The following is a 24,927-nucleotide window of genomic DNA, read 5'->3' as shown; positions in this document are numbered from 1 at the left end:
TTTAAAAACAGAGCTCTGGGAAACTTTCCCATTCACTTTGAGGTTAGCATAATTTTAATATCAAACTTCAAAAAGGATCACAGTAAAAGAAAACTATAGATCAATCTTTTTATTCCTAAAGATACAAGAATCCTAAATAAAACATTACTAGATTCTGTCAAGCAGGATAAAAATAGAACACTCAGAAATTACCAAGCGGGGTTTATACAGGAATTCAAGGATGGTTTAACATGTTAATTACATTAACAATTAAATGGGCTTTAATGAAATTCAACATTTCTGATTATAAACCTTTTATAAACAGAATGCAGAAGGAAAATTCCTTAACATGATAAAGTTTTCAAAAATCAGACTCTAGCAGCAAACATCACACCTAATGAGAAATATTAGACATATTTGTTCAAATGTTATAAATAAAAGAAAGATGAAGCTTATCCTTACTGTTTTTCAATATTGGATTGGAGATCTTAGTCAATTGATAGAATAATAAAAATAAGTACGAAAAATAATTGGAAAGGAAAATGTAATCATCATTTCAAAATGATATAATTATCTATCAAAGGGCAAGAACCATGTCTCTTCTTTTTTTTTAACATTTTTATTGCAGTATAATTGCATTACAATGTTGTGTTAGTTTCTGATGTATAACAAAGTGAATCAGCTATATATATACACATATCCCCATATGCTCTCCCTCCTGCACCTCCCTCCCACCCTCCCTATCCCACTTCTCTAGGTGGACACTAAGCACTGAGGTGATCTCCCTGTGCTATGCAGCTGCTTCCCACTAGCTATTTTACATTTGGTAGTGTATATCTGATCATGCCACTCTCTCACTTCGTCCCAGCTTACCCTTCCCCCTCCCTGTGTCCTCAAGTCCATTCTCTACGTCTATGTCTCTACTCCTGTCCTGCCCCTAGGTTCTTCAGAACGATTTTTTTTTTTTTTTTAGATTCCATATATATGTGTTAGCATACGGTATTTGTTTTTCTCTTTCTGACTTACTTAACTCTGTATGTCAGTCTCTAGGTCCATCCACCTCACTACAAATAACTCAATTTCGTTTCTCTTTATAGCTGAGTAATATTCCATTGTATATATGTGCCACGTCTTCTTTATCCATTCATCTGTCAATGGACACTTAGGTTGCTTCCATGTCCTGTCTATTGTAAATAGAGCTGCAATAAATATTTTGGTACATGACTCTTTTTGAATTATGGTTTTCTCAGGGTATATGCCCAGGAATGGGACTGCTGGGTCCTATGGTAGTTCTATTTTTAGTTTTCTAAGGAACCTCCATATTGTTCTCCATAGTGGCTGTATCAATTTACATTCCCACCAACAGTGCAACAGGGTTCCCTTTTCTCCACACCCTCTCCAGCATTTATTGTTTCTAGATTTTTTGATGATGGCCATTCTGACCAGTGTGAGGTGATAACTCATTGTAGTTTTGATTTGCATTTCTCTAATGACTAGTGATGTTGAGCATCCTTTCATGTCTTTGTTGACAATCTGTATATCGTCTTTGGAGAGATGTCTATTTAGGTCTTCTGCCTAAATTTTTGGATTCGGTTGTTTTGTTTTTTTGATATTGAGCTGCATGAGCTGCTTGTATATTTTGGAGATTAATCCATGGTCAGTTGCTTCGTTTGCAAATATTTTCTCACATTCTGATGGTTTTTTCATCTTGTTTATGGTTTCCTTTGCTGTGCAAAAGCTTTTAAGTTTCATTAGGTCCCATTTGTTTATTTTTATTTTTATTTCCATTTCTCTAGGAGGTGGGTCATAAAGGATCTTGCTGTGATTTATGCCATAGAATGTTCTGCCTATGTTTTCCTCTAAGAGTTTGATAGTGTCTGGCTTTACATTTAGGTCTTTAATCCATTTTGAGTTTATTTTTGTGTATGGTGTTAGGGAGTGTTCTAATTTCATTCTTTTACGTGTAGCTGTGCAGTTTTCCCAGCACCACTTATTGAAGAGGATGTCTTTTCTTGATTGCATATTCTTGCCTCCTTTATCAAAGATAAGGTGACCATATGTGTGTGGGTTTATCTCTGGGCTTTCTATCCTGTTCCATTGATCTATATTTCTGTTTTTGTGCCAGTACCATACTGTTTTGATTACTGTACCTTTGTAGTATAGTCTGAAGTCAGGGAGCCTGATTCCTCCAGCTCTGTTTTCTTTCTCAAGATTGTTTTGGCTATTCGGGGTCTTTTGTGTTTCCATACAAATTATACACTGTTTTGTTCTACTTCTCTGACAAATGCCATTGGTAGTTTGATAGGGAATGATTTGAATCTGTAGATTGCTTTGGATAGTATACTCGTTTTCACAACGTTGATTCTTCCGATCCAAGAACATGGTATATCTCTCCATCTATTTGTATCATCTTTAATTTCTTTCATCAGTGTCTTATAGTTTTCTACATACAGGTATTTTGTCTCCTTAGGTAGGTTTAGCCCTAGGTATTTTACTTTTTTTGTTGCAATAGTAAATGGGAGTGTTTCCTGAATTTCTCTTTCAGATTTTTCATCATTAGTGTATAGAAATGTAAGAGATTTTTGTGCATTAATTTTTTTTTAACATCTTTACTGAAGTATAATTGCTTTACAATGGTGTGTTAGTTTCTGCTTTAAAACAAAGTGAATCAGTTATACATATACATATGTTCCCATATCTCTTCCCTCTTGCATCTCCCTCCCTCCCACCCTCCCTATCCCACCCCTCTAGGTGGTCACAAAGCACCGAGCTGATCTCCCTGTGCTATGCGGCTGCTTCCCACTAGCTATCTATTTTACATTTGGTAGTGTATATATGTCCATGACACTCTCTCACCCTGTCACATCTCAACCCTCCCCCTCCCCATATCCTCAAGTCCATTCTTTCGTAGGTCTGCGTCTTTATTCCCATCTTGCCACTAGGTACTTCATGTCCTTTTTTTTTTTTTTTCCTTAGATTCCATATATATGTGTTAGCATACTGTATTTGTTTTTCTCTTTCTGACTTACTTCACTCTGTATGACAGACTCTAACTCCATCCACCTCATTACAAATACCTCCATTTCATTTCTTTTTATGGCTGAGTAATATTCCATTGTATATATGTGCCACATCTTCTTTATCCACTCATCCGGTGATGGACACTTTGGTTGCTTCCATGTCCTGGCTATTGTAAATAGAGCTGCAATGAACATTTTGGTACATGACTCTTTTTGAATTATGGTTTTCTCAGGGTATATGCCCAGGAGTGGGATTGCTGGGTCGTATGGTAGTTCTATTTTTAGTTTTTGAAGGAACCTCCATACTGTTCTCCATAGTGGCTGTATCAATTTACATTCCCACCAACAGTGCAAGAGTGTTCCCTTTTCTCCACACCCTCTCCAGCATTTATTGTTTCTAGATTTTTTGATGATGGCCATTCTGACCGGTGTGAGATGATACCTCATTGCAGTTTTGATTTGAATTTCTCTAATGATTAAGGATGTTGAGCATTCTTTCATGTGTCTGTTGGCCATCTGTATATCTTCTTTGGAGAAATGTCTATTTAGGTCTTCTGCCCAGTTTTGGATTGGGTTTGTTTTTTTGTTATTGAGCTGTATGAGCTGCTTGTAAATCTTGGAGATTAATCCTTTGTCAGTTGCTTCATTTGCAAATATTTTCTCCCATTCTGAGGGTTGTCTTTTGGTCTTGTTTATGGTTTCCTTTGCTGTGCAAAAGCTTTGAAGTTTCATTAGGCCCCATTTGTTTATTTTTCTTTTTATTCCATTTCTCTAGGAGCTGGGTCAAAAAGGATCTTGCTGCGATTTATGTCATAGAGTGTTCTGCCTATGTTTTCCTCTAAGAGTTTGATAGTGTCTGGCTTAACATTTAGGTCTTTATTCCATTTTGAGTTTATTTTTGTGTATGGTGTCAGGGAGTGTTCTAGTTTCATACTTTTACATGTACCTGTCCAATTTTCCCAGCACCACTTATTGAAGAGACTGTCTTTTCTCCACTGTATATGCTTGCCTCCTTTATCAAAGATAAGGTGACCATATGTGCGTGGGTTTATCTCTGGGCTTTCTATCCTGTTCCATTGATCTATGTTTCTGTTTTTGTGCCAGTACCAAACTGTCTTGATTACTGTAGCTTTGTAATATAGTCTGAAGTCAGGGAGCCTGATTCCTCCAGCTCCATTTTTCGTTCTCAAGATTGCTTTGGCTATTCGGGGTCTTTTGTGTCTCCAAACAAATTGTGAAATTTTTTGTTCTAGTTCTGTGAAAAATGCCAGTGGTAGTTTGATAGGGATTGCATTGAATCTGTAGATTGCTTTGGGTAGTAGAGTCATTTTCACAATGTTGATTCTTCCAATCCAAGAACATGGTATATCTCTCCATCTATTTGTATCATCTTTAATTTCTTTCATCAGTGTCCTATAATTTTCTGCATACAGGTTTTTGTCTCCTTAGGTAGGTTTATTCCTAGATATTTTATTCTTTTTGTTGCAATGGTAAATGGGAGTGTTTTCTTAATTTCACTTTCAGATTTTTCATCATTAGTGTATAGGAATGCAAGAGATTTCTGTGCATTAATTTTGTATCCTGCTACTTTACCAAATTCATTGATTAGCTCTAGTAACTTTCTGGTAGCACCTTTAGGATTCTCTATGTATAGTATCATGTCATCTGCAAACAGTGACAGCTTTACTTCTTCTTTTCCGATTTGGATTCCTTTTATTTTTTTTTCTTCTCTGATTGCTGTGGCTAAAACTTCCAAAACTATGTTGAATAATAGTGGTGAGAATGGGCAACCTTGTCTTGTTCCTGATGTTAGTGGAAATGGTTTCAGTTTTTCACCATTGAGAAAGATGTTGCCTGTGGGTCTGTCATATACGGCCTTTATTATGTTGATGTAAGTTCTCTCTATGCCTACTTTCTGGAGGGTTTTTATCATAAATAGGTGTTGAATTATGTCAAAAGCTTTTTCTGCCTCTATTGAGATGATCATATGGTTTTTCTCCTTCAATTTGTCAATATGGTGTATCACATTGATTGATTTGCATACACGGAAGAATCCTTGCATTCCTGGGATAGCCCCACTTGATCATGGTGTATGATCCTTCTAATGTGCTGCTGGATTCTGTTTGCTAGCATTTTGTTGAGGATTTTTGCACCTATATTCATCAGTGATATTGGCCTGTAGTTTTCTTTTTTGTGACATCTTTATCTGTTTTTGGTATCAGGGTCATGGTGGCCTCGTAGAATGAACTTGGGTGTGTTCCTCCCTCTGCTATATTTTGGAAGAGTTTGAGAAGGATAGGTTTTAGCTCTTCTCTAAATGTTTGATAGAATTCGCCAGTGACGCCATCTGGTCCTGGGCTTTTGTTTGTTGGAAGATTTTAATCACAGTTTCATTTTCAGTGCTTGTGATTGGTCTATTTATATTTTCTATTTCTTCCTGGTTCAGTCTCAGAAGATTGTGCTTTTCTAAGAATTTGTCCATTTCTTCCAGGTTGTCCATTTTATTGGCATACAGTTGCTTGTAGTAATCTCTCATAATCCTTTGTATTTCTGCAGTGTCAGTTGTTATGTCTCCTTTTTCATTTCTAATTCAATTGATTTGAGTCTTCTCCCTTTTTTTCTCAATGAGTCTGGCTAATGGTTTGTCAATTTTGTTTATCTTCTCAAAGAACCAGCTTTTAGTTTTATTGATCTTTGTTATTGTTTCCTTCATTTCTTTTTCATTTATTTCTCATCTGGTCTTTATGATATCTTTCCTTCTGCTATCTTTGGGGTTTTTTTGTTCTTCTTTCTCTAAGTGCTTTAGGTATAAGCTTAGGTTGTTTATTTGAGATGTTTCTTGTTTCTTGAGGTAGGATTGTATTGCTATAAACTTCCCTGTTAGAACTGCTTTGGCTGCATCCCCTAGGTTTTGGGTCGTCGTGTTTTCATTGTCATTTGTTGCTAGGTATTTTTTGATTTCCTCTTTGATTTCTTCAGTGACCTCTTGGTTATTCAGTAGTGTATTGAATAGCCTCCATGTGTTAGTGATTTTTACAGATTTTTTTCCTTTAATTGATATCTAGTCTCATAGCATTGTGGTCAGAAATGATACTTGATACAATTTCAATTTTTTAAAATTTACCAAGGCTTGATTTGTTACCCAAATATGGTCTACTCTGGAGAATGTTCCATGAGCACTTGAGAAGAAAGTGTATTCTGTTGTTTTTGGATGGAATGTCCTATAAATATCAGTTAAGTCCATCTTGTTTAATGTAATATTTAAAGCATGTGTTTCCTTATTTATTTTCTTTTTTTTTTAACAGGAGGAAATCGAATTTAATTTCATACATACAGAAACCCCACACTTATTTATTTTCATTTTGGATGATCTGTCCATTGGTGAAAGTGGGGTGTTATAGTCCCCTATTATTATTGTGTTATGGTCGACTTCCCCTTTTATGGCTGTTAGAGTTTGCCTTATATATTGAGGTGCTCCTATGTTGGGTGCATAAATATTTAAAATTGTTATATCTTCTTCATGAATAGATCCCTTGATCATTATGTTCTGTCCTTCTTTGTCTCTTGTAATAGTCTTTAAAGTCTATTTTGTCTGATATGAGAGCTGCTACTCCAGCTTTCTTTTGATTTCCATTTGCATGGAATATCTTTTTCCATCCCATCACTTTCAGTCTGTATGTGTCCCTAGGTCTGAAGTGGGTCTCTCGTAGACAGCATATATTGGGTCTTTGTTTTGTATCCATTCAGCCAGTCTATATCTTTTGGTTGGAGCAGTTAATCCATTTACATTTAAGGTAATTATCAATATGTATATTCCTATTACCATTTTCTTAATTGTTTTGGGTTTGTTATTGTAGGTCTTTTCCTTCCCTTGTGTTTCCTGCCTAGAGAAGTTCCTTTAGCATTTGTTGTAAAGCTGGTTTGGTGGTGCTGAACTCTCTCAGCTTTTGCTTGTCTGTAAAGGTTTTAATTTCTCCATCACATCTGAATGAGATCCTTGTTGGGTAGAGTAATCTTGGTTGTAGGTTTTTGCCTTTCATCACTTTAAATACATCCTGCCACTCCCTTCTGGCTTGCAGAGTTTCTGCTGAAAGACAAGCTATTATCCTTATGGGGATTCCCTTGTGTGTTATTTGTTGCTTTTCCCTTGCTGCTTTTAATATTTTTTCTTTGTGTTTAATTTTTCATAGTTTGATTAATATGTCTTGGCATGTTTCTCCTTGGATTTATCCTGTATGGGACTCTCTGTGCTTCCTGGACTTGATTGACTATTTCCTTTCCCATGTTAGGGAAATTTTCAACTCTAATCTCTTCAGATATTTTCTCAGACCCTTTCTTTTTCTCTTCTTCTTCTGGGACCCCTATAATTCGAATGTTGGTGTGTTGAATGTCGTCCCAGAGGTCTCTGAGACTGTCCTCAGTTCTTTTCATTCTTTTTTCTTTATTCTGCTCTGTGGTAGTTATTTCCAGTATTTTATATTCCAGGTCACTTATCCGTTCTTCTGCCTCAGTTATTCTACTATTGATTCCTTCCAGAGAATTTTTAATTTCATTCATTGTGTTGTTCATCACTGTTTGTTTGCTCTTTAGGTCCTTGTTAAGCGTTTCTTTTATTTTCTCCATTATATTTCCAAGATTTTGGATCATCTTTACTATCATTACTCTGAATTCTTTTTCAGGTAGACTGCCTATTTCCTCTTCATTTGTTTCATCTGGTGGGCTTTTACCTTGCTCCTTCATCTGCTGTGTGTTTCTTTGTCTTCTCATTTTGCTTACCTTACTGTGTTTGGGGTCTCCTTTTCATAGGCTGCAGGTTCATAGTTCCCATTGTTTTTGGTGTCTGCACCCAGTGGCTAACGTTTGTTCAGTGGGTTGTGGAGGCTTTCTGGTGGAGGGGACTGGTGCTTGTGTTCTGGTGAATGAGGCTGGATCTTGTCTTTCTGGTGGGCAGGACCACATCCGGTGGTGTGTTTGGGGTGTCTGTGACCTTATTATGATCTTAGGCAGCCTCTCTGCTTATAGGTGGGGTTGTGTTACTGTCTTGCTAGTTGTTTGGCATAGGGTGTCCAGCACTGTTGCTTGCTGGTCTTTGAGTGGAGCAGGGTCTTGGCGTTGAGATCGAGATCTCTGGGAGAGCTTTCGCTGTTTGATATTACATGGGGCCAGGAGGCCTCTGTTGGACCACTGTCCTGAACTCGGCTCTCCCACCTCAGAGGCTCAGGCCTGACACCTGGCCGGAGCGCCAAGACCATGTCAGCGACATGGCTCAGAAGAAAAGTGAGAAAGAAAAATAAATAAATTAATTAAATTAAATTAAATACAGTTATTAAACTAAAAAATTTAAAAAATTATTAAAAATAAAAAAATAAAAAAGTAAAAAAAGAGAGAAAGAAAGAAAGAAAGAAAGAAAGAAAGAAGTGAGCATCCAAACCAAATAACAAATCCACCAATGATAACAAGCACTAAAAATTATACTAATAAAAAGAAAACAAAAAAAACCCCAGACAGACAGAACCCTAGGAGAAATGGTAAAAGCAAAGCTATACAGACAAAATCACACAAAGAAGCATACACATACACACTCACAAAAAGAGAAAAGGAAAAAATATATATATATATTAAAAAAAGGAAGAGAGTAACCAAATCAATAAACAAATCTACCAATTATAATAAGCTCTAAATACTAAACTAAGATAAACATAAAACCAGAAACAAATTAGATGCAGAAAGCAAACCCCAAGTCTACAATTGCTCCCAAAGTCCACCGCCTCAATTTTGGGATGATTTGTTGTCTATTCAGGTATTCCACAGATGCAGGCACATCAAGTTCATTGTGGAGATTTAATCCACTGCTCCTGAGGCTGCTGGGAGAGATTTCCCTTTCTCTTCTTTGTTTGCACAACTCCTGGGGTTCATCTTTGGATTTGGCCCTGCCTCTGCGTGTAGGTCGCCTGAGGGCGTCCGTTCCCTGCCCAGACAGGACGGGGTTAAATTAGCAGCTGATTAGGGGCCTCTGGCTCACTCAGGCTGTGGGGAGGGAGGGGTATGGAATGCGGGGTGAGCCCGCGGCCACAGAGAGCAGCATTACATTGCACCAGCCTGAGGCGTGCCGTGTGTTCTCCTGGGAACTTGTCCCTGGATCTCAGGACTCTGGCCATGGTGGGCTGCACAGGCTCCCGGGAGGGGAGGTTTGTATAGTGACCTGTGCTTGCATACAGGATTCTTGGTGGCTGCAGCAGCAACTTTAGTGTTTCATGCCCGTCTCTGGTGTGTGCACCGATATCCGCGGCTCACACCTGTCTCTCAAGCTCCTTTAGGCAGTGTTCTGAATCCCCTCTCCTCATGCACCTCGAAACAATGGTCTCTTGCCTCTTAGGCAGCTCCAGACTTTTCCCTGGACTCCCTCACAGCTAGCTGTGGCACACTAGCCCTCTTCAGACTGTGTTCACACAGCCAACCCCAGGCCTCTCCCTGGGATCTGACCTCCGAAGCAGGAGCCTCAGGTCCCAGCCCCCACCTGCCCCGGCAGGTGAGCAGACAAGCCTCTCGGGCTGGTGAGTGCTGGTTGGCATGAATCCTCTGTGCCGGAATCTCTCTGCTTTGCCCTCTGCACCCCTGTTGCTGCGCTCTCCTCCGTGGCTCCAAAGCTTCCCCCCCACCCACCCCCAGTCTCCACCAGTGAAGGGTCTTCCTAGTGTGTGGAACTTTTTCTGCTTCACAGCTCTCTCCCAGAGGTGCAGGTCCTGCCCCTATTCTTTTGTCTGTGTTTTTTCTTTTTCCTTTTGCCCTACCCAGGTACGTGGGGAGTTTCTTGCCTTCTGGGAAGTCTGAGGTCTTCTGCCCACGTTCAGTAGGTGTTCTGTAGGAGTTGTTCCACATGTAAATGTATTTGTCATGTATTTGTGGGGAGGACGGTGATCTCCACGTCTTACTCCTCTGCCATCTTGAAGGTCCCTCCACCATGTCTCTTCTTATTTAACATTATGTCCTGAATGGCTAATACTTTCTGGAACTTAGTAGGAGTTGAAATATTTATTGAATAATAAATAAAAATATGGAAAAATTAACTAAAATTGTTCAAAGATAATAGAATGATAGAATTCAAAAAGGTAAGCAAATTTCAAAATCTATGGTATTCATGTATAGAAATAATAGCTGGAATAAAATTACATCTTATGGAAAATATGTACAGAAACTCTATAAAGAAAACTGTGAAAGAAGACTTGAATATCCCTGAGACATTCATGTTTCTAGATAAGAAGACTCAAACAAGTAAGAGTGTGAATTTTCTCTTAAGTTAATCTAAAATTTTATACAGACTATTAAAAATTGCAATGAATTTTTTTCAAAGTGGAAAACTGACCCAAATTTCATTTCAAAAAATGTAGTTGGGAGCCATAAGAAGAATACATAATAGAGAAGAACAAGGAGTGGGGACATTTGCCATTGAAGATATCAAAATGCACTACCAAACGAGTATCTTTAAACTGTAATACAGATCTGGCAATGGGTGTGGCTATTACAGATATAAAATAGAGAACCTAGAAATGGATCCAAGATTTATGAGAATATAAAATATGATATAGATATACTATAAGAATGGTGAGAACAAATTGTCAGATATTGCTTTGGTTTCCATTTATTACAAAATAAACTGATACCCATATCACAACATAAACAAAATTACATTCAAAGTTAAAAATTTAATTAGGAAAATTATAAAATAAATAGAGGGACTTCCCTGGTGGCGCAGTGGTTAAGAATCTGCCTGCTAATGCTGGGGACACGGGTTCGAGTCCTGGTCCGGGAAGATCCCACATGCCACAGAGCAACTAAGCCCGTGCACCACAACTACTGAGCCTGAGCTCTAGAGCCCGTGATCCACAGCTACTGAGCCTGCATGCCTTAGCTACTAAAGCCCGTGCACCTAGAGCCCATGCTCTGCAAAAAAAGACAAGCCATCACAATGGGAAGCCCACACACCACAACGAAGAGTAGCCTCCACTCACCACAACTAGAGGAAGCCCACGCGCAGCAACGAAGACCCAACACAGCCAAAAGTAAATAAATTTATTTTTTAAAAAATTAAAAGCCCAGCTTTAAAAAAAAAAAATAGAAAAACATATTGCAGAAAATTTTAGAATGAGGAATTTTTTTCTAGATATGATGATACACTTGAGAAATTTGACTATATAAGGATTAAAATTTTTTGTACAGAATATCAAATAATTAGGAGTAAATAAAAAATAAAATAAAACACATTTAAATAAATATTGTTACTATATATAGAATTATTAAAATGACAGGACTCAGACGAACATCTCAATGGAAAAAAAAGTGGGTATAGATTTCCAGTTAAGCATCACAGCTTGAACACATACATTTATCTTGGTTCCCGCCAAGAAATCCACTATAATGACAACAAAGGAATGACAAAGTATGGACCTTAAGACAAAAAATACAACAGAAGAGACAACACAAATGGGAGATGTCAATAACATTTTAAAAAATCTTAGTATAGAGAACAGAAAGGTGAGTGACTCTGATGCTTTGGTAATGGCATTCTGCTCCATAAGCATACCAACCCTGTGCCTCTACTCATAGCTTTTAATTAGCATTCCAATGCCTGATTCCAAAATACAGATTGACAAGGGTCACAAGATTTATGTGGAAAGACTCCAGTATGAAAGACAGAAACCAAAATTAACAGAGAAGAAAAGCTATAACACAAGGAGAAGAAAGGTTAAAAATATAATACCTTTGTAACAATAAGAGAAGACATGGAATTCATGAAGAAAAAAGAACAAGACATTATAAAAAGAGAGCATGCGGGGAATTAAAAAAACCACCACAACATGACAATATGATTGCTAACATAAAATATCCAGTAGAAACTGGAAGGTCTTAGAGTCTAGAAAGTCTAGAAATTTTTCTAGAAAACAGAACAATCAGCCAATGAGAGAAAATGGGAGCTAAAATATGAGAAATTAGAGGATTAATTCAAGAGGTCTAACCAATAGGAGTTCCAGAAAGAATGAGTACATGTGTGTGTCTGAAAGACAGAAAACAGGGAGAAATTATCAAAGAAATAATACCAAAATTTCCTAAAACCAACAGACACAAATTTACCTAAAGTCTTCTCCTACCAATCAGCCCCAGTAATAGAAAAGAACTTGCAAGTACATCATGAAATTTTAGTGCTTTAAGAATAGAGAAGAGAGGGCTTCCCTGGTGGCACAGTGGCTAAGAATATGCCTGCCAATGCAGGGGACATGGGTTCGACCCCTGGTCCAGGAAGATCCCACATGCCGCGGAGCAACTAAGCCTGTGTGCCACAACTACTGAGCTTGTGCTCTAGAGCCCGTGAGCCACAACTACTGAAGCCTGTGCGCCTAGAGCCTGTGCTCTGCAACAAGAGAAGCCACCACAATGAGAAGCCCATGCACTGCAATGAAGAGTAGCCCCTGCCCACCGCAACTAGAGAAAAGCCTGCGTGCAGCAACAAAGACCCAAGCAGCCAAAAAAAAAAAAAAAAAAAAAAGAATAGAGAAAAGATTCTGAAAACGTCCAGAAAGAAAGACAAAAACACAAGAGATCAAGAATCAGAACAGCGTTGGGCTTGTTAACAACACCATGGATGCTGCAAACAGTGGAGAAAAACGCCTTTAAAATTCTGAAGGAAAAAATAGTGTCCAACCTAGAGTTACATATACAAGCAAATTACCAAATCAAGTGTGAGGGTAGAAAAACATACTTTTAGACATATAAGTTTTCAAAAATAAAATGGTTCCATGTACCCTTTCTCAGTATTATACTGCAGTTATGTCCTATAACAAAATGAGGGAAAAGGAGGAAATGAGGTCCAGGAAAACAGAAGCTGAAACACAAGGCGGCTGTAAGGGGATTTCAATAATGGGGAGAGGAGGTCCTAGGAGGATATTTTTGCAATGGGCCCAAATATCAACTAGCTGAGATTGGAACACAATGATGGACACATTTTTTAAAAGGAAATTATAGATCACCTATAATGTTTAACTTATTAAGAGTTTTAGCACTCTCACAGAAATTTTGGTGATAGAGATTTGTGTACATGGACGATTAAGTGCAAGGCCCCAAACGAGATAATTATTAACTCCAGGCAAAACAAAAAGCTGAACCATAAAGAAAACCTAAACTATGTACTATACTTACTGAGCTATGAATAGTATTCATGTAATAATGATGTAAATAGTGAATTATACATTTAGCCCCAAATTATGATGTATCTGCATTGAAAGGATGGTCGAAGAGAACTGAATATGTCTGTATGGACAGGGTGGGATGGGAAGAACATGGAAAGAAAGCTAAATCCTCCTTTTACCTAGTAGGAAATCAAGAACTCATATCTGAAATTTAAAAATAAAAAAGGAACACAGAAGCAAATAATTTAGAAACATGAAGTTAAATATCAGAAGAAACCATTACAAGAGTTGAGCATGGTTACCTTTGGGTAGCAGAATTGGGAGGGTAAGAAATATGGGACAGACAAATGCTATTTTTTGCTAGTAATCCTTCTGTTCTAGTGGAACTTTTAAACTATGTATGTGTATTATTTTGCTAAAAAGTAAAATAAAGAGTCAAAAGATATGAAGAAGAAATACAGATGGCCAATAGGCACATGAAAAGATGCTCACCATTGCTAATTATTAGAAAAATGCAAATCAAAATTACAATGAGGTACCACCTCACACTGGTCAAAATGGTCATCATTAAGAAGTCTACAAATAACAAATGCTGGAGAGGGTATGGAGAAAACGGAACCCTCCTACACTGCTGGTAGGAATATAAGTTAGTGCAGCCACTGTGGAAAACGGTATGGATGTTCCTCAGAAAACTAAAAATAGAATTACCATATGATCCAGCAGTCCCACTCCTGGGCATATACCCAGACAAAACTATAATCCAAAAAGATACATGTACCCCTATGTTCATAGCAGCACTATTCACAATAGCTAAGACATGACAACTACCTAAATGTCCATCAACAGATGAATGGATAAAGAAGATGTGGCACATATATACAATGGAATATTACTCAGCCATAAAAAGGAACAAAACTGAGTTATTTGTAGTAAGGTGGATGGACCTAGAGACTGTCATTCAGAGTGAAGTAAGTCAGAAAGAGAAAAACAAATACTGTATGCTAACACATATATATGGAATCTAAAAAAAAAAAAAAAAAGGTCATGAAGAACCTAGGGGCAAAATGGGAATAAAGATGCATACATACAAGAGAATGGACTTGAGGATACAGGGAGGGGGAAGGGTAAGCTGGAACAAAGTGAGAGAGTGGCATGGACATATATACACTACCAAACGTAAAATAGATAGCTAGTGGGAAGCAGCCACATAGCACAGGGAGATCAGCTTGGTGCTTTGTGACCACGTAGAGGGCTGGGATTGGGAGGGCGGGAGGGAAGGAGATGCAGAGGGAAGAGATATGGGGACATATGTATATGTATAACTGATTCACTTTGTTAAAAAGCAGAAACTAACACACCATTGTAAAGCAATTATACTCCAATAAAGATGTTTAAAATAAAAACAAAACGACATAATGCCATTTGCAAGCAACATGAATGCAACTAGAGATTATCATACTAAGTGAAGTAAGTCAGAAATAGAAAGACCAATACCATATGATATCACTTATATGTGGAATCTAAAATATGACACTACTGAACCTACCTATGAAACAGAAACAGAATCATGGACATAGAGAACAGACTGGTGGTTGCCAAGGTAGAGGGGATTGGGGGAGGGATGGAGTGGGAGGCTGGGGTCAGCAGATGTAAGCTATTATAAATAGAATGGATAAACAAGGTCCTACTGTACAGCACAGGGAACTATTTTCATTATCCTATTATAATCCATAATAGAAAAGAATATTAAAAAAGAATGTATATATATTTATAACTGAATCACTTTGCTGTATAGCAGAAATTAACACAATATTATAAATCAACTATACTTCAATAAAAAATATTGATAAAAAAGAGTCAAAAGATATGAACTGGAAAAATCAAAATAAATTTGAAAGATTAATAATAAGCATCTGAAAAGATGCAAAACTTCAATAAAGAATCAAGGATTCAAATTTAAAAAAGAAGATATTTTTCATCTATTAAATTGGCAACAATTTACAAAATTTATAATATCAAGAGTTTATAAAGAGGCAGAAAAATGAGGACTCTCACAAAATGCTAGTTGAAATATATGAATTATCCCACTTCTCCTGAAAAGAAAAATGGCAATTCACATCAAAATTTAAAACATGACTGATCCAGCAAATCTACTTCTAAGGAAATCATGAGAAAACCTTTCAAAAATATGTACAGAAAGACATTCATTAAAGCATATTTATTAAAATACCTGAAACAAGCTAAATATTCATTTTATAGAACATTTTCAAAACTAAGTAGAATATTAATAAAAAAGAAACCATGCTCAATTAAAATGATGTAGATTCACATTATCATGGAAAGATGTTGGTAATATACTAAATTATATGAAAATGTGGGTAAGCAATACCTCAATATTAAAATTTATTATAGTTCATTTTAGTTTCTGGAAGGCACCTTCCTCCTCCATTATATGTTCTTTTAAGGGTTTTTCCTGTGGAGAGGAGAAGATGGGGGAAGAGTAAGACGCGGAGATCACCTTCCTCCCCACAGATATATCAGAAATACATCTACACGTGGAACTGCTCCTATAGAACACCCACTGAACACTGGCAGAAGACCTCAGACCTCCCAAAAGGCAAGAAACCCCCCACATACCTGGGTAGGGCAAAAGAAAAAAGAAAAAACAGAGACAGAAGAATAGGGACGGGACCTGCACCAGTGGGAGGAAGCTGTGAAGGAGAAAAGGTTTCCACACACTAGGAAGCCCCTTCGTGGGCAGAGACTGCGGGTGGCAGAGGGGGGAAGCTTCGGAGCCACGGACGAGAGCGCAGCCACAGGGGTGCGGAGGGCAAAGCAGAGAGATTCCCACACAGAGGATCGGTGCCGAGCAGCACTCACCAGCCCGAGAGGCTCGTCTGCTCACCCGCCGGGACAGGTGGGGGCTGGGAGCTGAGGCTTGGGCTTCGGAGGTCGGATCCCAGGGAGAGGACTGGGGTTGGCTGCGTGAACACAGCCTGAAGGGGGCTAGTGCACCACAGCTAGCCGGGAGGGAGTCTGGGAAAAGTCTGGAGCTGCCGAAGAGGCAAGAGACTTTTTCTTGCCTCTTTGTTTCCTGGTACACGAGGAGAGGGGATTAAGAGCGCAGCTTAAAGGAGCTCCAGAGACGGGCGCGAGCCGGGGCTATCAGCGCGGACCCCAGAAACAGGCATGAGACGCTAAGGCTGCTGCTGCCGCCACCAAGAAGCCTGTGTGCAAGCACAGGTCACTCTCCACACCGCCCCTCCCGGGAGCCGGTGCAGCCCGCCACTGCCAGGCTCCCGTGATCCGGGGACAACTTCCCCAGGAGAACGCACGGTGCACCTCAGGCTGCTGCAATGTCACGCTGGCCTCTGCCGCCGCAGGCTAACCCCTCATCCGTACCCCTCCCTCCCCCCGGCCTGAGTGAGCCAGAGCCCCCGAATCAGCTGCTCCTTTAACCCCGTCCTGAGCGAAGAACAGACGCCCTCAGGCAACCTACACACAGAGGCGGGGCCAAATCCAAAGCTGAACCCCAGGAGCGGTGCGAACAAAGAAGAGAAAGGGAAATTTCTCCCAGCAGCCTCAGAAGCAGCGGATTAAAGCTCCACAATCAACTTGATGTGCCTGCATCTGTGGAATACCTGAATAGACAACGAATCATCCTAAATTGAGGAGGTGGACTTCGGGAGCAACGATATATTATTTTTTCCCCTTTTCCTCTTTTGTGAGTGTGTATGTGTATGCTTCTGTGTGAGATTTTGTCTGTATAGCTTTGCTTTCACCATTTGTACTAGGGTTCTGTCCGTCCGTTTCTTTTTTGTTTGTTATTTTTTACTTAAAAAATTTTTTTTCTTAATAATTATTTTTTATTTTTTATTTTAATAACTTTATTTTATTTTATCTTACTTTATTTTATTTTATCCTCTTTCTTTCTTTCTTTCTATTTTTTCTCCCTTCTATTCTGAGCCGTGTGGATGAAAGCCTCTTGGTCCTCCATCCAGGAATCAGGGCTGTGCCTCTGAGGTGGGAGAGCCAAGTTCAGGACACTGGTCCACAAGAGACCTCCCAGCTCCACATAATACCAAATGGTGAAAATCTCCCAGAGATCTCCACCTCAACACCAAGACCCAGCTTCACTCAACAACCAGCAAACTACAGTGCTGGACACCCTATGCCAAACAACTAGCAAGACAGGAACACAGCCCCATCCATTAGCAGAGAGGCTGCCTCAAATCATAATAAGGCCACAGACACTCCAAAACTCACCACCAGATGTGGACCTGCCCACCAGAAAGACAAGATCCAGCCTCATCCACCAGAACACAGGCACTAGTCCCCTCCACCAAGAAGCCTACACAACCCACTGAACCAACCTTAGCCACTGGGGACAGACACCCAAAACAACAGTAACTACAAACCTGCAGCCTGTGAAAAGGAGACCCCAAACACAGTAAGATAAGCAAAATGAGAAGACAGAAAAACACACAGCAGATGAAGGAGCAAGGTAAAAACCCACAATACCTAACAAATGAAGAGGAAATAGGCAGTCTACCTGAAAAAGAATTCAGAATAATGATAGTAAAGATGATCCAAAATCTTGGAAATAGAATAGACAAAATGCAAGAAACATTTAACAAGGACCTAGAAGAACTAAAGAGGAAACAAGCAATGATGAACAACACAACAAATGAAATTAAAAATACTCTAGAAGGGATCAATAGCAGAATAACTGAAGCAGAAGAACAGGTAAGTGACCTGGAAGATAAAATAGTGGAAATAACTACTGAAGAGCAGAATAAAGAAAAAAGAATGAAAAGAACTGAGGACAGTCTCAGAGACCTCTGGGACAACATTAAACGCACCAACATTCGAATTATAGGGGTCCCAGAAGAAGAAGAGAAAAAGAAAGGGACTGAGAAAATATTTGAAGAGATTATAGTTGAAAACTTCCCTAATATGGGAAAGGAAATAGTTAATCAAGTCCTGGAAGCACAGAGAGTCCCATACAGGATAAATCCAAGGAGAAACACGCCAAGACACATATTAATCAAACTGTCAAAAATTAAATATAAAGAAAACATATTAAAAGCAGCAAGGGAAAAACAACTAATAACACACAAGGGAATCCCCATAAAGTTAACAGCTGATCTTTGAGCAGAAACACTGCAAGCCAGAAGGGAGTGGCAGGACATATTTAAAGTGATGAAGGAGAAAATCCTACAACCAAGATAACTCTACCCAGCAAGGATTTCATTCAGATGTGATGGAGAAATTAAAACCTTTACAGACAAGCAAAAGCTGAGAGAGTTCAGCACCACCAAACCAGCTTTACAACAAATGCTAAAGGAACTTCTCTAGGCAAGAAACACAAGAGAAGGAAAACACCTACAATAACAAACCCCAAACATTTAAGAAAATGGGAATAGGAACATACATATCGATAATTACCTTAAATGTAAATGGATTAAATGCTCCCACCAAAAGACACAGACTGGCTGAATGGATACAAAAACAAGACCCGTAAATATGCTGTCTACAAGAGACCCAATTCAGACCTAGGGAAACATACAGACTGGAAGTGAGGGGATGGAAAAAGATATTCCATGCAAATGGAAATCAAAAGAAAGCTGGAATACCAATTCTCATATCAGACAAAATAGACTTTAAAATAAAGACTATTACAAGAGACAAAAAAGGACACTACATAATGATCAAGGGATCAATCCAAGAAGAAGATATAACAATTGTAAATATTTATGCACCCAACATAGGAGCAGCTCAATACATAAGGCAAATACTAACAGCCATAAAAGGGGAAATCAACAGTAACACAATCATAGTAGGGAACTTTAAAACCCCACTTTCACCAATGGACAGATCATCCAAAATGAAAATAAATAAGGAAACACAAGCTTTAAATGATACATTAAACAAGATGGACTTAATTGATATTCATAGGACATTCCACCCCAAAACAACAGAATACACATTTTTCTCAAGTGCTTATGGAACATTCTCCAGGATAGATCATATCTTGGGTTACAAATCAAGCCTTGGTAAATTTAAGAAAATTGAAACCATATCAAGTATCTTTTCCGACCACAATGCTATGAGACTAGATATCAATTACAGGAAAAGATCTGTAAAAACTACAAACACATGGAGGCTAAACAATACACTACTTAATAACGAAGTGATCACTGAAGAAATCAAAGGGGAAAATATAAAAATACCTAGAAACAAATGACAATGGAGACATGATGACCCAAAACCTATGGGATGCAGCAAAAGTAGTTCTAAGAGGGAAGTTTACAGCAATACAATCCTACCTTAAGAAACAGGAAACATCTCAAATAAACAACGTAACCTTGCACCTAAAGCAATTAGAGAAAGAAGAACAAAAAGAACCCAAAGTTAGCAGAAGGAAAGAAATCATAAAGATCAGATCAGAAATAAATGAAAAAGAAATGAAGGAAACGATAGCAAAGATCAATAAAACTAAAAGCTGGTTCTTTGAGAAGATAAACAAATAGCCAGACTCATCAAGAAAAAAAGGGAGAAGACTCAAATCAATAGAATTAGAAATGAAAAAGGAGAAGTAACAACTGACACTGCAGAAATACAAACGATCATGAGAGATTACTACAAGCAACTCTATGCCAATAAAATGGACAACCTGGAAGAAATGGACAAATTCTTAGAAATGCACAACCTGCCGAGACTGAACCAGGAAGAAATAGAAAATATGAACAGACCAATCACAAGCATTGAAATTGAAACTGTGATTAAAAATCTTCCAACCGACAAAAGCCCAGGACCAGATGGCTTCACAGGTGAATTCTATCAAACTTTTAGAGAAGAGCTAACACCTATCCTTCTCAAACTGTTCCAAAATATTGCAGAGGGAGGAACACTCCCCAACTCATTCTATGAGGCCACCATCTCCCTGATACCAAAACTAAAGATGTCACAAAGAAAGAAAACTACAGTGCAATATCACTGATGAACATAGATGCAAAAATCCTCAACAAAATACTAGCAAATAGAATCCAACAGCACATTAAAAGGATCATACACCATGATCAAGTGGGGTTTATCCCAGGGATGCAAGGATTCTTCAATATACGCAAATCAATCAACATGATACATCATATTAACAAATTGAAGGAGAAAACCATATGATCATCTCAATAGATGCAGAGAAAGCTTTCGACAAAATGCAACACCCATTTATGATAAAAGCCCTGCAGAAAGTAGGCATAGAGGGAACTTTCCTCAACATAATAAAGGCCATATATGACAAACCCACAGCCAACATCGTCCTCAATGGTGAAAAATTGAAACCATTTCCACTAAGATCAGGAACAAGACAAGGTTGTCCATTCTCACCACTATTATTCAACATAGTTTTGGAAGTTTTAGCCACAGCAATCAGAGGGAAAAAAAGAAATAAAAGGAATCCAAATCGGAGAAGAAGAAGTAAAGCTGTCACTGTTTGCAGATTACACGATACTATACATAGAGAATCCTAAAGGTGCTACCAGAAAGTTACTAGAGCTAATCAATGAATTTGGTAAAGTAGCAGGATACAAAATTAATGCACAGAAATCTCTTGCATTCCTATACACTAATGATGAAAAATCTGAAAGTGAAATTAAGAAAACACTCCCATTTACCATTGCAACAAAAAGAATAAAATATCTAGGAATAAACCTACCTAAGGAGACAAAAACCTGTATGCAGAAAATTATAAGACACTGATGAAAGAAATTAAAGATGATACAAATAGATGGAGAGATATACCATGTTCTTGGATTGGAAGAATCAACATTGTGAAAATGACTATAGTACCTAAAGCAATCTACAGATTCAATGCAATCCCTATCAAACTACCACTGGCATTTTTCACAGAACTAGAACAAAAAATTTCACAATTTGTATGGAAACACAAATGACCCCGAATAGCCAAAGCAATCTTGAGAACAAAAAATGGAGCTGGAGGAATCAGGCGCCCTGACCTCAGACTATACTACAAAGCTACAGTAATCAAGACAGTATGGTACTGGCACAAAAACAGAAACATAGATCAATGGAACAGGATAGAAAGCCCAGAGATAAACCCACGCACATATGGTCACCTTATCTTTGATAAAGGAGGCAAGCATATACAGTGGAGAAACCTCTTCAATAAGTGGTGCTGGGAAAACTGGACAGGTACATGTAAAAGTATGAAATGAGAACACTCCCTAACACCATACACAAAAATAAACTCAAAATGGATTAAAGACCTAAATGTAAGGCCAGACACTATGAAACTCTTAGAGGAAAACATAGGCAGAACATTCTATGACATAAATCACAGCAAGATCCTTTTTGACCCACGTCCTAGAGAAATGGAAATAAAAACAAAAATAAACAAATGGGACCTAATGAAAATTAAAAGCTTTTGCACAGCAAAGGAAACCATAAACAAGACCAAAAGACAACACTCAGAATGGGAGAAAATATTTGCAAATGAAGCAACTGACAAAGGATTAATCTCCAAGATTTACAAGCAGCTCATGCAGCTCGATAACAAAAAAACAAACAACCCAATCCAAAACTGGGCAGAAGACCTAAATAGACATTTCTCCAAAGAAGATATACAGATGGCCAACAAACACATGAAAGAATGCTCAATATCATTAATCATTAGAGAAATGCAAATCAAAACTTCAATGAGATATCATCTCACACCGGTCAGAATGGCCATCATCAAAAAATCTAGAAACAATAAATGCTGGAGAGGATGTGGAGAAAAGGGAACACTCTTGCACTGTTGGTGGGAATGTAAATTGATACAGCCACTATGGAGAACAGTATGGAGGTTCCTTAAAAAACTAAAAATAGGGCTTCCCTGGTGGTGCAGTGGTTGACAGTCTGCCTGCCAATGCAGGGGACACGAGTTCGAGCCGTGGTCTGGGAGGATCCCACATGCCGCGGAGCAACTAGGCCCGTGGGCCACAACTACTGAGCCTACACGTCTGGAGCAACAAGAGAGGCTGTGATGGTGAGAGGCCCGCGCACTGCAATGAGGAGTGGCCCCTGCTTGCCACAACTGGAGAGAGCCGTCGCACAGAAACGAAGACCGAACACAGCGAAAACAAAAAAAAAAACTAAACTAAAAATAGAACTACCATATGACCCAGCAATCCCACTACTGGGCATATACCCTGAGAAAACCATAATTCAAAAAGAGTCATGTACCAAAATGTTCATTGCAGCTCTATTTACAATAGCCAGGACATGGAAGCAACCTAAGTATCCATCATCGGATGAATGGATAAAGAAAATATGGCACATATATACAATGGAATATTACTCAGCCATAAAAAGAAATGAAATTGAGTTATTTGTAGTGAGGTGGATGGAGTTAGAGTCTGTCATACAGAGTGAAGTAAGTCAGAAAGAGAAAAACAAATACAGTATGCTAACACATATATATGGAATCTAAGGAAAAAAAAAAACAAAGGTCATGAAGAACCTAGTGGCAAGACGGGAATAAAGACACAGACCTACTAGAGAATGGACTTGAGGATATGGGGAGGGGGAAGGGTAAGCTGGGACAAAGTTAGAGAGTGGCATGGACACATATACACTACCAAACGTAAAATAGATAGCTAGTGGGAAGCAACCACATAGCACAGGGAAATCAGCTCGGTGCTTTGTGACCACCTAGAGGGGTGGTATAGGGAGGATGGGAGGGAGGGAGATGCAAGAGGGAAGAGATATGGGAACATATGTATATGTATAACTGATTCACTTTGTTATAAAGCAGAAACTAACACACCATTGTAAAGCAATTATACTCCAATAAAGATGTTAAAAAATAAAAAAATAAATAAATTAAAAAAAAAAAGAGTTTTTCCTACCTATTCTGTTTATTCAAAAGAATAACGTTAGATTTATTTTTGTCATGGTCCCAAGCTGTAATGTGCGAGCCCATCCAACCCCAAGCTAGCTGTCCATTTATCCAGCAATCCATCCATCCATCCATGCTAATATAGATAGGTTGTACCAACCTATCCCCATACTAAAAGTAGTTAAAGAGTGTGGGATGATGTCTGAGTAGAGATAACGTAGAGATATTTGCTTTCTGTTTTCTAACTTCTGCATTGTCTTAATTTTTCTTTTTACAATGAAAAAAATATCATGTTTGGAATCCTCTCAAAAAATTATTTCCACTTTACAAAATAAAACAAAACACAATGGGTATTTTTAAAACTGTTTTCGCAAGACCAGTGACTCAGACCATCTTGATTCCATTGACAATTTTGTAATGAACAGAGGAAGAGGCTGAAGATAGCAGAAGAGATCCAGATAACCAAGGAATTGGGACTTCCCTGGTGGTTCAGTGGTTAAGAGTCCATTTCTTCTACTGCAGGGGCTGTGGGTTAGGGTTAGGGTTAGGGTTAGGGTTAGTGTTAGATCCCTGGTTGGGGAACTAAGATCCCTCATGCCGAGTGGTACAGCCAAAAAACAAAGAAACAAAACAAATAACTAAGGAACTGAAGTCCCCATGAATGCAAGCCAGGAAGGAGCTGAAGCCCAGACAGAATGGCTGGTCTTTTTTTTTTTTTTTTTTTAATAATTACTGTTTTGAGACATGGTCCCAGGTCTTTTTTTTTTTTAAGAAATTCACGTTCTTTTATTTATTTATTTATGGCTGTGTTGGGTCTTCGTTTCTGTGCGAGGGCTTTCTCTAGTTGTGGCAAGTGGGGACCACTCTTCATCGCGGTGCGCGGGCCTCTCACCATCGTGGCCTCTCTTGTTGCAGAGCACAGGCTCCAGACGCGCAGGCTCAGTAATTGTGGCTCACGGGCCCAGCTGCTCCGTGGCATGTGGGATCTTCCCAGACCAGGGCTCGAACCCGTGTCCCCTGCATTGGCAGGCAGATTCTCAACCACTGCGCCACCAGGGAAGCCCAGAATGGCTGGTCTTGAAGAGGAATAGATATCCTCTGTGAGAGAAAAGGGTGACAGTAAGTGAACATGAATTAAAGTGTGTGGGGTTGGGAGAGGAGCAGGAGAGGAAGCTAAAGCAAAGTACCAACAGGTCAGCCAGATGAGCAACTTTGAAAATTTGTTTCGTTATACCTATAGCAGATATACATGGTTTTTAAAAAATCTTATTTCTTTAATATAAAAGGCATTCATGTTCTGTGTAGATAATTTGGGAAATATAGGAAAACATAAAAAAGAAAATTAAAATTACCTGTATGTTCCCTTTATACTCTCCCATTTTCTCTCAATATTATACCCTGAGAATTTCCCTATGTATTTAATGCTTGTAAATTATTCCATTATATTTGTTTTAACCATCCCTTTATTCTTAGATATTTAGATTATTTTTTTCATTCTATTATAAATATTTTAGGAATATCCTTGTATAAAATTCTTTGCACAGCTGGTAATTCTTTGGAATACATTTTTACAAGTGGAATTGCTGGGTCAAAGGATATAAACTGTTTTAGGCATATATATCTAGCCTGATTGATTTTTAAGAAATTAATACTTCAAACAGCCTCAGATGAGGGTCCAAATATTCTATCCCTTGCTAACATAGAATATTTTTAAAACCTTTGCTAAGTTGATGAGTTAAAATTAATTAATTATTCATTTGGGCTTTTTTTTTTTAATGCCGGTGGAGATGAACTTGTTTTTATATTTTTACTGTCATCTCTATTTTCTCTACTCTTTCTTCACATA

The 24,927-nt window shown here is 38.4% G+C and overlaps 1 long non-coding RNA gene across 2 annotated transcripts in view; it reads right to left on the bottom strand.

The window, feature by feature from the left end:
• LOC132367919 (uncharacterized) overlaps positions 1 to 24,927 on the bottom strand; it is a 301,773-nt gene that overhangs the window by 83,396 nt on the left and 193,450 nt on the right. The window lies entirely within an intron of this gene.

Source organism: Balaenoptera ricei, chromosome 6 (genome assembly GCF_028023285.1).
Source record: "Balaenoptera ricei isolate mBalRic1 chromosome 6, mBalRic1.hap2, whole genome shotgun sequence".
Lineage (NCBI taxonomy): Eukaryota > Metazoa > Chordata > Mammalia > Artiodactyla > Balaenopteridae > Balaenoptera > Balaenoptera ricei.
The sequence above is the reverse complement of the archived record's forward strand: the minus strand, read 5'-3'. Positions and strand labels throughout refer to the sequence as shown.